Source organism: Miscanthus floridulus, chromosome 8, assembly GCF_019320115.1.
Source record: "Miscanthus floridulus cultivar M001 chromosome 8, ASM1932011v1, whole genome shotgun sequence".
Lineage (NCBI taxonomy): Eukaryota > Viridiplantae > Streptophyta > Magnoliopsida > Poales > Poaceae > Miscanthus > Miscanthus floridulus.
Genome location: NC_089587.1, coordinates 146,514,843 through 146,529,761, shown reverse-complemented (window position 1 = coordinate 146,529,761; position 14,919 = coordinate 146,514,843). Strand labels below are relative to the sequence as shown.

The 14,919-nt window shown below is 47.4% G+C and overlaps 1 pseudogene; it reads right to left on the bottom strand.

Moving 5' to 3' along the window:
* Positions 1–7,584: 7,584 nt before the first annotated feature.
* Positions 7,585–9,152, bottom strand: LOC136473627 (U-box domain-containing protein 27-like; annotated as a pseudogene).
* Positions 9,153–14,919: the final 5,767 nt, after the last annotated feature.

Genomic DNA, 14,919 nt, shown 5'->3' with positions numbered 1-14,919 from the left:
CATTCCAGATGGTAATAATGCATCAATCATGGTGGCTGTCGGGGTTGTATCTCCAATAGAGCCGAACGAAGACACCAAGAATCCATGGGTCAGTTATTCAACCTGGAATATGCTAGCGTCTCAGTCGATAGAGTGCTCAAAGGTTATAGCAATGTTCCTCTTGACATTGAAGGCGATGATGGGGAGAAAACACTAGGAGAAGCAGAGAAGACATTTATTCAATGGTGCAAACGCTTCATCATCATTCCTGGGGCGCCACGCTTCCCCTACCTCACCCTAGGTACGAATGAAAAGTGAATGAAATATTATTTTCCATTAATTTTCTATTGACTTCAAAATAATTGACACACAACTTATTTTTGTAGCAGGGTCTCCCCCCAGCCTAGCCTAATCATTCATTCCCCATCTCATCACAGCGTCGTGGGGGCGAGACGACTTCATCCCCACGGCGATCAACCAATCCTACACCGGCCCCATCGCCTCCACAATGATCTCCAACTCCTACACCAGCCCCACTGCCTCCACAACGATCTCAATGCCTCCACGCCGGTCTCACCAACACCGGCCCTCATCGCCTCCACGCCGGTCTCCAACACCGCCCCCACCCCCCTCCACAGCGACGCACTACAAAGACGTCTAAGGTCCCGGCGGCAAAGAAGACCCCGAGAAAAAGAGTTATTTCTCAAGAAATACTTCCTGAAAAGACTGATGAGCAAATAGCAGCTGAGAAGACAAAAAGTGAAAGATTTTTTTATAGATATCAAAAACAAGAGTCAAGCGAAGCTTAAGGAGAAGTCGTACTTTTACATACCACGAGATGTGCTGAGGCAGAAGGTCGATGCACACAAGAAAAAGATGATTGAAACTTCGTAAGCCTTTGCCACTATCAGACTATGACCGCTCCCTCATGAAGTCACATGATGCAGATAAGAAAAGGAAAAGAGCATCAGGAAGGATGTCCCACAGCTCGGACAACAAGAAGCAACCAATGCAAAATCTTGTTGTTGCTAATGAATATGGTTCCAACATAGAAGTCTATCGACTAGACACTCTGGAGAAGTGTCGGTTCAAGCCCTTAATGCTTTTTTTTTCAAGATACTGGTTTACCCTTGGATCAATTACGGGCAAAGCTCCAATCCAGAACCTGGAAGTTGATACCTGGAAGACTTATAAATATGGCAAAAGTCCTGTACAACCCTGCGGCTCTGAATGAATTGGGTACGCAAATGTACTTGCTCAAACAAGTGGTAACATGCAAGGCGTGTGGTAGGGGTGAGCAGTGGATCTTTGGTCAGATTTAGAGACCATCATTACTTTCGTGGCGATGACATCTATAATATTAGTTTCGAAGAATTGCATCAACTATACCACATGGACGCTCTGGACAAATCAATCATTAGCTCCTTTTGTTTGTAAGTGATTCTTACTTTTATTTAATAAACTCACTTCCATGCGTACGTGTATATAATTATCCTCACATGTAACTTATATTTATATACAGATTCCAGATGTCAGAGCTCCAAAGAATACAGACACCAGTGTTGGCTTCATTGATCCTTATATCGTATTCAAACCGGTATTATTGTCAAGGAGCGGTGGGTATCTGAAGCCCATGAGAATATCATGATGTTCTTCGTGAAGTAGCCGACAAGACAACAATACTTTTCTTGTACAACTTTGAGTAAGTGTTAATAATAATGTAGTCTACATATTTTAGTGTAATATCAATACAACTTATATGCATGTACGTGTGTGTATAAACCAATGCAGGTTTCACTGGATACTCATTGTCATGGAAGTTAAACTCAGTCGGTTAGTAATCTTTGACTCGTTGAGAAAAGAGCGGGCACTATACCAAGATATGATAGACATTATCCGAGGGATAATTTCAATCTCTCGCGCACAACTATTATTGAATAGACTTTGCCATAATTTATAACGATCGTACATTATTGGTCGCACAGGTTTAAAAAGAGTTTATTCGGCAACATCGCAAGGATTGCAAGGCACCACTTAATGTAGTTGAAATACCAGTAAGTTGTACTATATACACTTTCCCCACGTGTTTAATTACTATATCGTACTTTAATTTACGTGTGAGATGATGAGAATAATCTTCTTCTCGTACAGTGGGTGTTTGCGGCAGGAACCAGGTAATAACTTGTGTGGATACTACGTTTGTGAATTTATCAATGCGCACATAAGAAGACACTCCTAAAGATGTCCTCAGAGTACATATATATCAATTTTATTTATTTTATTTTTTAAATGAATATATATATATGTATTAATACTTTCCTTTTATTTCAATGCAAGACTGAAGGGTTGAATGATAGGGTCAGGCAAAAGACCATCTGAAAGCATGTTCAAGAGTCAATGCAGGATATCTTCCTAGAAAAAGTGCTAAATTCCAACGGCGAGAGTTCTACTTTGATCCTAAGGAATAAATGATGTAAATTAAATGTTTATTGATATCGTTATTTTCGAGAACAAGCTTATGAAAGTTGTTGTATATATACATATATATATCTATAATATATATAGGTTCATACTTTATTCGAAATATAATAATGCTCGAGATGAGAATTAGATGCTATTATATGCGTGCGTGTATTATATAGCAAGCGTTAGAATACGTACATAAAAACATTTATATATTAAAACAATACATGTACCTGAACTGAAAACAAATTAAACAAAAAAAAAAAGAAAAAGAAAAGGAACCTTTAGTCCCGGTTGGGGTTACCAACGGGACTAAAGGGTGCGGCCACGTTTTGCTCGGCTGGAGGGCCTTTAGTCCCGGTTGGAGGTCCCTCTTTAGTCCCGGCTCGATGACCCGGGACTAAAGGTGGCACCTTTAGTCCCGGGATCGTTGTCCCGGCGCGGTAACCGGGACTAAAGGCCGTTACCGCCCGGGACAACAAGTCCATTCTGTAGTAGTGTCCCTTTGACACAGTTCATGGAAGCTTTAGGTTCCCCACCTTTTTGCATTGTAGATGGCTCATGGAAGCCAATGACGCCTCTTGGGAATGGCTTCACCGTGTCTTGGAGAGGAGAGAAACAGCTTAATGAATAGATGTATGAACAATGGTGGTGTCTGAAGCCACGGACAGCTGTGCCAAAGAGGGCCTTGCTCTCTATGCGCAATAATGATGCAAAGTTACTCACGATGCGGGGTCGTGCGATGCTCCTTAGCTTGATCCTCTTAGCTTCTCCAAATACATATGTATATTATTGACGATTGGATCAGTGAGTATATTTGTAGCCATTTTATTATATGAGCGGCCTTTACATAAATTGTGGATGATATGAGAAAGACGTATATATAGCCAACCGTTGCCCCTTAGCAGGGATACCCAACAAGTCTAAGCATGAGTTGAATAAATAACGAGTAGACCAGTTGCGATAATGCATGTCTCAGTAGTCACTAGTGGCAGGTTACCTATCCCTTTACAGCACTGAAATTCACATTCTACAAAGGCTGCCTAACTCAACTTTGCTTTGCACTTGTAGACAGCTTGCATTGTCTCTGATCCGTGCAGTAACCTGACCCCGTCCTTCGAGGCATCCATGCATGTATGCGTGGAGGTCTAATTGGTCGCTGTGTGTGTTTTACTTACCGCTGACCAGGTCGGTGCAGTTGGGCACCAGTTAAGTCACAGGTGAACCTTGAAACCAGCCTATCTGTCAGTTACCTTGATGACAGTGCTCGTGGGGAAAAGAACGCAAGAGAATCCACGTGTTCAACCATATCCACCAAATAGTTTCATTTTCATTTACTCATTTAATGAAAGCTGTTTATTTTGGCAACTGTATAAGCCATCACGACCATCAAGTTTCACCATATGAGCAACAGGTAGAGATATTAGTAGCAAAACAAGATGGCAGCAAATCGCAGAGGTTCCATGGAACGAAGCCAGCGCAAAATCTCAAGCACATATCTAATATCTTGTTAATGAATGCCGACCTATATATATCAGGCGAAGGTCCACATGACAGGCGTCTCTATGACTCTGGGGTGCTCGTTTTATCAATGCTTTGCAACATATACTCGTAGATCTGATCCCAGCTTGTCCCGTTCTAGAGAACCTCTGCATATAATAAGATTGTTTAGGTTGTTCGGAGCAAGCAAACCATCTGGCCTGCCTGACTGGCCACAACATGTACAATGACCAGCATCCGAAGCAGGCCCTGTTAGATATTTAGACAATTTCAGTATTAATTTAATCTAGAAAAAGACTAAAAACAGGTTTGTGACCTCATATAATGTGTACGTGCAATGATATGATCTCATGTAGATGACACTAATAATTATGATTTTAACCATTGAAGATAGGGGATAAATTAGAACATACCCAATGGCACCAGAGCCGGTCGACATAGCGCCTGTTGGAGTAGTCGTCCTGCTCAATGCAGTGCAGAAAGGTTGCAGTGCTAATCTCTCCCGTCGCCGCCACAAACGCCGGGAAGAAGATGAAGTTGTCGAGCAGTCGCGTAGTTGTTCTCCAAAAACCTGCTGGCCGCCCTTCACCCGAGCAGGTGAATACAAAAACGACTCGGTTTCGGAGGCCTGCTCTTCCTATTCCCGTGCTCGCAGAAGAACCGGGACGGAAGAAGCCTTAGATGCAACGGAAGTGTGAAGACTTATGCGCGTGAGAGACTAAGATTGAGTGAATGTTGATGCTACGGAGAGGTGGGATGTCGGGAGAAAAACTCTCGTAACTCTTCATTAACTTTCCACATTAGGAGTAGAAACTCCTGAAACTTCATCACCATCTCATTAACTTTCTCAATTAGGGACAGAAACTCCAGTAACTTAGAAACTGACATAACTCCTGCTCATAATTGGCTTGAGTGGCAAAAACCAATCCGCCGCCCATCACATCCACGTTAGGCTCGGGCTTGGTCATGCCACGCCGCGCCACACCTTTTTTCAACTTTCTTAATATAGCTAGACACAGTCCGCACATATAAATTGTGTGGTGGCCATTATTCGGTTTGAGACTAATAATATTGCGCATATTATTTAATATGGGTCTTCAAATTTTATATGATTTAATTAGATAATATATGGGCATGGCCCACGTTAAATCTACAGGCCCTACGGGAGCGGATGGCGGCCGCCCAGTGAACGGGAAGCAGCACTGCTGCAGCTAGCCTGCAGGCTGCTGGTCCGTACGAGGAAGAGAACAGCGGCCCAGGTCAACTTCAACTTGCATACGGCGTTTTCCATGGCAACTTTTAAATAGCTAGCTAGATTGGGCTTAGAAATAATAAAAAAAGAATATTATAGTAAAGAGTTATTTAAGCTGTGAGAGAGTTATTTTTAGGAGATCATGTTAGATCTAGCTATTTAAGAGTCGCTAGCTATTTGATCTCTCTCCTTATAGACAATAGAATTCTTCCTAGACTAACTACTTAGAAACCGTTGGGACGCCCTGAGCTTGCGGCACTGTTCGCTTTGTCTTATAATCTATGCTTTTTCAGCTTGTTTGAGTGTTTTTCTCTCACAACAAATCAGGCGGAACAATATTTTGACTTGTTTTTTCAGCGAAACGAACGGAGCTGCATTATTGGTGGCGACACAGTCAAAATGCTCACTAAAATAATGTGCCACCATGTATAATTCTCCACCCAACTTGCTTTCCGAGTGCCGAGTGCAGGGCAGGCTTCCTCCGTGGTTCCTTCCTTGCACCTTTCCTGTGTTGTGCCCCGGTAGCATCGTATCGTATCGCATCGCTATCGCCGCGGTCAAGTCGTCTCTGATGCCGTATCTCATGGCGGCAAATCATAATAATAAATAGAATTGGCTACTGATCTCTCCGCGTATCATCCTAGCTGTGCCGCCCGAATAGCATGGCACACTGGCGCGGAACAACAAACCTTTGACTGGATATAATTTGGAACAAAGAAAATACGTTTTCTTTATTATATACATCATCACATAAACGAATGGAGCGGTACGTACTGCTCAGATAAAGAGGCGCTGCAGTGCAGAAGTTCTTTTTTTTTAAAAAAAACTTGGAAAGGAAGAACGAAAGAAGAATTGAAGCAGTGAAAGTGGGGTTAAAAGAGAGAGAAGAGAGGCGAGGAGGCGCGACGCACGCGTGATTCCACTGCATGCATGTGTTGGGCGACCTGCCCGCCCTTGGTTTGCCGCTTTTTCACTTTGTTAGGTGCTCGGCAGCTGGATCTTCACCTCTTTAATCTTTATGGTACTACCCACCACGAACTCAATTCAAATGGAGCTCTCCATTCATTCATGCATGCTGATGCTACAAGTGGGCATTGCGCTAGCTTTTAGGTCCATTTTTCAGTACCCCAATTGATTGGCTATGTAGTAGCACACTACCGTGTGCTAGTAGCGGCAGCAGAGTAGACGTTGAAAATGCTGTCCTCCGCGCGGTCCCGAACAGGTAACAGGTTGTTCCTGCCTCGTCATTTCTGCACTGCACCGACTGTAGATGCACATCTTGTGGTGAAGTTGACCTGCATGAGACCTGCCCCGCCGCCCTTGAATCCTTGGTGGCTATGGCTTGAGGTGTGGGGCTCCTGGCTGCTGTCAAGAAAGAACCGATGAACAGATCATTGCGAGTGGGATACCGATGGCCCCCAGGGCCCCAGGGGCCAGGACCAGGACGTCTCTTACTCGCATCTCATATCAGATCATGTGCCGTATTCTTTCTTATCCTAACCACCAGCAGGAGCGAGCGAAACATGCATGTCTTCCTGCCTCAAGAACCACGCATTGCCCTGCTTCTTGTTGTTCTTGCTCTTGTGAATTGTTTTGCTTCCCCAGTGTTATTTGACTAATACTTTTTTCTTTGGAAGATTTTGTTTGACTAATACGTACTAGGACTAGTTGCTCTCCGACGACGACGGCCACGCGATGTGGCAATGCATAACATACGAGACATGAATCTCATGGTTCACGCAGATTATTATTTGATCATCATGGTCAGACGCTATGCTTCGGCTGCTTCATTTTGTGATTCCTTTTCCAATTGATGATGAATTCATGATCCTCGTTGTATCATTAATAATATATGATGAAGTCCGTCAACCCTGCCCCCTCTTTCCTGAGTCAGCTTCCTCGCATGCTAATCTGCCAACACCAGCCCGGTCAGACGGAAAGCTGATGACCATCCGGCTGTCCGACGCAAATGCAAGACTACTACGTTCATCAACGTGTTGGCCACTTCCTTTGCTCGCCATCGGACCGACCGGGGGTATTTGGTTAGCTGGTTCGTATCGTGAAGAAGTATTGCTGGTTGGTTTGTGTGAGAGAAAAATACTGTTGCCGGGGTATATTACCAAGCATGCTAGTGGGTACAAGTTTGGATGTCAAGCAATCGGGACTCGTGCGAGCCAGGTTTTGACGTCTTCGACCGTTATACTAGACTAGCGCATACGATACGAGGCATGCAAATTGCATGTTAGTTTGCCGGACGGACCTGATCACTGATGCTGATCCAACATCAAAACCTCGTCGCAGCATTTCGCCAAATGCATGTAGTAGAAGGGCTAGTAACATGGTTCACGATTGAAATTTGAAACGAAGAGTGATTTCCCAACAGACAAGCTGAATTTCTTTCTTTCTTTCTACCAAAATTCTCTACCCATGTACAAATTTGTGTTGCTCCAATAGAAGCGATTCTTTCCTGCTCTATGTACTTCCACTGAATCAAAATCAAGAAATGGGAATTGGAAAAGTGAATGAAACAGAAAAATGAGAGTTGGTTCCCCCGTTGCATCGCCGACGCCGAACAGGATCAGAAGGGCATGATGTGGCTGGTCTTGGAGTCGTACCCCGCGACGCAGCTCTTGCCGTTCACCCGGAAGATCTTGAGCAGCTCCGACGCCATCTGCCTTGTCGCCGCCGAGCACCCGCTCTGCATCAGCAGCAGCAGCTTGGTGAGCCCGCCCTCGCACGCCCGCCGCGGCCTCCACGGCGGCGCCGGTCCGCGGTACCGGTGGCACACCGCCCACAGCACCGACACCTGCCGCCTCCACGCCCCCATCCCGCCCTTCATCATCTTGGACACCCACCGCGGGCACCGCGGTCCCGCCGACTCGCACACCCGCGGCGCGGCCCTCGGCGCAACCCCACCGCGGCTTCCAGCACGCGGAGCGCCTGCCTCGTGGACCCGGCGTCGTCGGCTTCCAGCACGCGCACGGCCGCGGGCACGGCGCCCAGACGGACCATCTCGGCGCGGGCGCCGCGCCGCGTCGCCGCGATAGCCGCCAGGCACGACAGCCCCGCCGCCACGGCCTGCCTGTCCAGGGGTCAGGCCGCCGCCGCCGCTCTTCTTCTTCTCGTCGTCGTCCGCGGGGCCCACGAGGCGGATCAGCTCGCCGACCAGCTCCTCGGACTCCGCCACCGCCGCCCGCGCGCCGGGGACTGCCGACGCCGCCGCATTGTGGAGCAGCGACTCCACCAGCCTCGCCGCGTCCACGCGCGCCTCCAGCGAGGTCCCGCTCCGCAGCACGCGCGCCAGGGCCGCGGCCGCGGACGCCGCGTCGGCTACCAGCGCCGCGGCCACGCGCCTCTTGCTCTCCTCCTCGATGCAGTCGGACGCCGCGATCGCCGCCAGCACACGCACGGCGGCCCTCCGCGGCCTCCCTGTCCGCCCACCTCCGCAGCAGCACGGACGCCACGGTCTCCGCTGCGCCGCTGGCCCGAGCCAGCGCGTTCTTGTCGAACTCGTCCACGTCGTCGTCGGAGAGGAAAGCCGCGAGCTTCCGGAGCGGGGGGCAGGGGTCGGCGCCGGGGTCAGCGACCCGGCGGAGGAGCTCGGCAGCGGCGGCGGCCGGCGTGGGCCCGACGGCGGACGCCGCGGGCGGTGAGGAGGACGAGGAGGAGGAGGGAGAGGAGGGCGCGGCCGTGGACGCCCACAGCGCGATGAGGCGGCGCAGGGTGAGGTTGGGGACGAGGTCGGTGGAGGGGAGCGGGAGCATGGTGGCCGGGCAGGTGGTGTTGCCGGAGTCGAGCCAGCGCTCGATGGAGGCGCGCTCGTAGGTGACGCCCGTGCAGAGGCTCACGGGGGAGCGCATCACGTCCAGCGAGATGGGGCACCGGAACAGGTTGGCACCTTCACCTCCAGGCCCTGGTACTCGGCCGATAGCCGCCCGTTCATCTCGCGCCTCCCCATGGATCGATCCAAGTGGATTCCTGGGCTTTGGTGCTGTTTGGTCCTGTCCGTCTGCAATGCGGTGGGCAATGGCGCTGGGGGCAGAGAGAAGTGGAGGCGAGGGAACGGAGAAGAATGGGAAAGCGTCGAGGAAACAGGGGAAAGGGGCCACTGGTATTATAGGCAGCGTGCTCTTTTGGTTCCACACCCTGTAGTACTGCTGTATTGCGGAAAGGGCCCGCTGGGTGTTGCTGCTACTGGTGGCCATTTCAATTTTCCATGATTTGAAAGGTACGAAAATTGCCCTGTTAGCGTGAACTTTTGAACTTAGGAGCCCGGCTTATCAGTTATTGGCACAGTGTTTTTCCCACATAACAAATCAGCATCAGCCGGCTTATCAGCCGTAGAAACCATTAGCCGAACAACTCGTAAGCTAGAGATTACTTCGAGCAAGTATAGGAAACAACTGTAGGTGAACTTTAGGTTGAGGTAGATAAGAGAAGCGTGCGCTGTAAGTTTATAGTCACCTTATGCACAAGGATCAATAAATTTATGAAAGAAACGTGTTGGTCACAAGTGAGCTAACGAGTATGTTGATAGATAAACTATAAGTGTACATACAACCAGCAGTGTACACTTATTAGCTCATCTACAGACTATTGTGCACAAGTATCACTAACAAAAACATCCTTTTGACACCGTCACATTTACTCAAGCGTAATGTACCTGATGTATCATCCTTCCACTATTTTGCTATAATGTTCATTACAAATACTGTGCAGGAAAACGGCGAAAGACAAATTGGCGCCAAACCTAAGTTGGGCCTATATACAGGACAACAATTAGCAGCCTGTTCGCTTGTTGGTTTCAGCCAGTCCAAACCAGTCAGCCAACAGTGTTTTCCCTCTCACAATAACCAGCACCAGTCAGTCCAAACCAGCCCAGAAACCAACCAGCGAACAGGCCCGTAGAGCGTATTGTATTATACGAACTCTTTTCATGCGCGGGTTAGGCAGTAAGTAAACGTGCCACAACATAGGAAAGTCGCATAGCAAGTTTGAACAGTCACACCGTGCCAAACCGGTGTCAATGCAGGAGAGTACCGTACCAGTACGTGACATTGCTGGAATGACAGGGGACAGGAGAAGAAGATCCAAAATCTGCTGTAACGTAAACTGAAACCACATAAACACAATGGGACAGTGCAAATATTCGGTCTCTGAGGGTGCGCGATTGCAATAATTAAGAAGGAGAAAAAAAGAACCGAGCAAGGAGGAAGAAGAAGAGAAAGGGGGGCGTGGGAATCGGAAAGCTGGCGTGGAAAGGGCAGCGAGGGTCAAAGTACTAGGGCGAATTGAGACGACGTATGGACCGGGCAGCGAGGGCCGTCCTTGCCGTTGGCGAGGTGCTCTCCTCCTGCTGCCCCGCTGTTCTAGCATCCGTATCTCCAGTAGATCAAAGCAAGCAGCTTCTGTTTCTGTATCCCAGTCAACGATTTTATTTGATGCGGTACTACATTATATCTTGCTCTTCAGCTCTCTGACGTCGTCTAGTCAAAATAGACAATTAGTTTTTTTCTTGGGAGACGCCATGGCAGCCGTTACGTGAGAAGTTGTCCCCCTTGATGTCTCCCTTGTTGGAACGGTGACACCAAGGGATTTAGGCTCAGAAAATGATCATTCCCAGCTCTCTTCTTGTGAACTCGTGTCGTGTGGATCCTTTTCATGGATAGTAAAGAAATTAGCACAATCGATTCGATTCGAATCGAATGAGAGGCCTCGCTCGGTGAAGATTGAAGAAAACCAGAGCAGAATTCGGATTCGAGCAACAACCTCGACGTAGATACTCCGGCCTGTATGCTAAGTCCAGCTGCCAACTCACCAGTCGCACACAACGCGCGGACCAGGAGCGCGAGAATTTCGCACACAGGGGGGCAAGGGGCGGGTATCCTGGTGGCTTCGCTACAACGCAGGCAGCAGCACCGGCCGTTTAGCACTTGCGCCTGCGTGCTCAGACGACGAATGAACGCCCTGCCCTTTCCGCGTCGGGTAAGACTTGGCCATGCGTGCCACGGATGCACCTGGTACAGCGCCGGAAGGAGACGAGCTTAGCTCCGGGTTGGGTCGGTCGACAGCGACGAGAGAGCGGCGACGTGTGAGTGCGGCGCCACTACGGACCAAAAATTTACAGCTAGGCGACGCCGACGCGTGCTTGCTTGCTGCTACGGATGTGTCTGCGCGCCGCGATTTACCATGGGTTCTAGAAACGAAGGTTCTAGACCGACGAGAGGCGTCGACGTCGTGCGCTTGGGCCGGAGCGAACTGCGTCGTTTTTATCGTGGCTACCGGCTACCGGCCACCTGTACGTAGATAGTTCATGGCAAAAAAAAAGAAAGAAAAAAGAAGTGTCGCCTGTACAAGAAAATCCATTTTAAGCGCTATGGTGGCTCTGCGTGGTCCTCATTATCAGCCATAGAAACCACAATCGCCCTTTGTACACTTGTAGACCTCACAACAATCGTTCAAAATGTCTTTTTTCTCTGTTATTTGTATCTCATAGAGTGACCATTTTGTACCCTGGGGGGGGGGGGGTTTGAAAAAATTTACCACTGCCAAATCTTTTAAAACGTCCGAAGACCAGACGTCTCGCTCCACTACATGCCCCCATAGCACCGCTCGTCTAATAAAAAAACAAAATCAACTCCGCACGCGGCGCACGATTTGCCAGCCCTAACAGATGCGGCGGTTGCGGTTGCTGGCTCTATGTCAAGCGCGTAGCCGCCTGCGAGTTGCGACGCTCGGTTACCGCGCTGCCACTACCTCCCTGGACGGCGCGCGGCCGCTGCCCCCTGCCTTATCGCACAGCCACCACCGAGCCACTGACTACAAAGCACGCCGGCACTAACTAACTCCACATGCCGACGAGCCTCCATTCTCCAAGTGACAAGGAGACGTTTGTGCTGAAACTAAAGTTGTAAGCGTCTGTTTCAAGTGTTTCAAATGTTTCAGAGGTATGTTGCAAGTGTTTCATACGGATGTTGCAAAAGTAAATCGGCATATTGCCACATGTTGCAATGGTTGTACACGTATGTTCGAACTCCTGTTGTCAATGTTTCATCCGTTTTTTTTTTCCCGGCATATGTTGCAAGTGTGTTTATTAGATGTCCCATATGGTTTTCACACATATGATGCAAGTGTTTTATTTGAATGTTGCGTATGTTTACATGTTTTAAGTGTTTTTAGGTATTTTTGCAAGTATTTTCAGACGCATGTACGGGCGTCTGGTGATGGAGCCGCCCCTACAGTGGGCGTGCTCGGGACCCACGAGACCAGCCCCCCTACAAATGGCATAGTAGGGGCGGCTGGTGATACGAGCCGCCCCTGGTATTACGATTTGTAGGGGCGGCTCAATCACTAGCCGCTCCTACAAATGCCCCACGTATAAATACCTGCGATTTGTAGGGGCGGCTCAATCACCAGCCGCCCCTACAAAAGACCCACGTATAAATACCTGCAGCCCCTTCTTCCTCCTCGAGTCACTCACTTCAACCCGTGAAAAAAGGTAGGAAGGTCTTGGACACCTCCCAAAAATTGCTCTACTAAGGGAGAAGGTTTTGGTCTCAAATCCTTTGATGGAGAGGTTGTAGAAGGTAAGAAAATGCTATTCCATACTTTTTTTGAAGTTTTAATGGTTGGTTAGTGAGTAATTAGAGTTTTGTTTTTCTCTCTCTTCTATGGTGCTTGAGCTACTTTTGAAGCAAATTAGACCCAAGTTTTGAATGTAGTAGGGTAAATTAGGTAGGGAAACAAGATCATACCCTTATTTGGTCCATGTTTCTTAATTTTAGTGAACAATTAGCTAGTTTTATGGATGTTTCATGTGCATATAGATCTAGATCTAGATCTAGGGTTTGGTTTTTTTATTAATTTTGTTTTTGTAAATTTATGTTTGATGAAATTGGACTAGGGTTTGCATGTAAGATATTGGGTAAAATATAATTGTTGCTAATTGTTGTCTTTGAAATTGTTTATTATAATCAATAAATATGTATTTTAAATATTTATGGATAAATGGGCCATTAATTAATTTTCCTCTACCATGGTGTGTTTGTATGCTTCATGTAATTATATTTGATTTATATTCATATATATCTGAAGTATATACAATTATTCTCAAGTAATTATTAATTTGATTCATTTTTATATATATCTGAATAAGTAGTCCTTTAATGTTTGTTTTGTTGTTGTTGTAAAAGATGGAGTACAAGAACTCTTGGATGTATGGTTTGTTAAGGTTCAAGGTAAGCTTCCGTGAAGAGGTGGATAAATTTATTAAAGCCGTAGAGAAGCATGAAACGACGTTGATAGAGAATAATGATACAATTGTTTGTCCCTGTAAAGATTACAAGAACCGTATGGCATGGACAGATGTGACTATCATCAGATCACATTTGATTGTGCGAGGATTTGTTGAGTACTACACAGTGTGGATTCATCATGGTGAAACGGTTATTGTTAACGACGAGGATGATGAGGAATACGACGACGAAACCCTAGAATCCATGTCCCAATATTCAGCAGAGCTTGATGCACGAATGGATCCCGAGTTTGGCAATGAACAAGGTGGTGATGCTGGTGGTTGGGATGGTAACGACGAAGGTGGTGCCAATAATGATGGCGGAGCACGTGTCAGGGATGAAGATGATTTGGAGGACATGATTCGGGCCCTTGGACCAGAGATTTTACTAAAGAGCCCGAAAGGTCTAGAAAATTTGGAAAGGGTTACAAAAGCATCGAAGGAGATTGTGTATGGTGTTGAAAAGGGATGTCCGACACATTGGACATTGCTACGTTTTGCGCTTGAGCTACTCATCCTAAAGGCTAAGTACGGCTGGTCAGACTGTAGTTGCAATGATCTATTGCGTCTCCTGTCATGGGTGTTGCCACAACCAAACTTAGTTCCTGCCAACACATACCAAGCGAAGAAGGTCATAAGTCCATTGACAATGGGGTTTGAAAAAAATCCATGCATGCCCCAACCACTGTATCCTTTTTTATGGCAAAATGTTCAAGTCACTGGATAAATGTCCCCGGTGTGGGGCCAACCGGTACAAGAACAATGACCTTTACGGTGGGGACGAAGCCTCCACGGGGAAAAAGAGGAATAAGAAGGGTACAAAAAAGGTGGTACAAAAATCTCAGCCCCCAGAGGACACTCCATTAGGAAACGATGCAAAGCAGAGAAGAATTCCTGCCTTGGTAATGTGGTACCTGCCAGTGACCGACCGCTTGAGACGTATCTTCCTAAACCCTATGACATGGTGGGATGATGAGCGCAAGGTGGATGATGATAAGATTACACACTCGGCTAATTGTAGTCAGTGGCAAAGGATCGATGAGAAGCACAAAGAATTCAGCGATGACCCATGGAATGTACGGTTTGGCTTGAGCACCATTGGAATGAATCCCTTCAATGAGAGGATGAGCGACCACAACACTTGGCTAGTGATCTTGACCATGTACAACATCCCAACGTGGTTGTGTCAGAAGAGAAAGTACCTTCTCCTCACTATTCTTATTTCTGGCCCTAAACAACCAGGCATTGATATAGACATGTTCCTCGAGCCTTTGATGCAAGAAATGGAGAGGCTATGGAGGCATGGAGAGCCAATGTACGATGCGTTCCGAAAGGAGGACTTCATATGTAGAGCAATAATATTTGTTACTACTAATGATTACCCCGCGCTGTTTGCTTTATCTAGACAAATCAAAGGAAAGATGAGATGCTT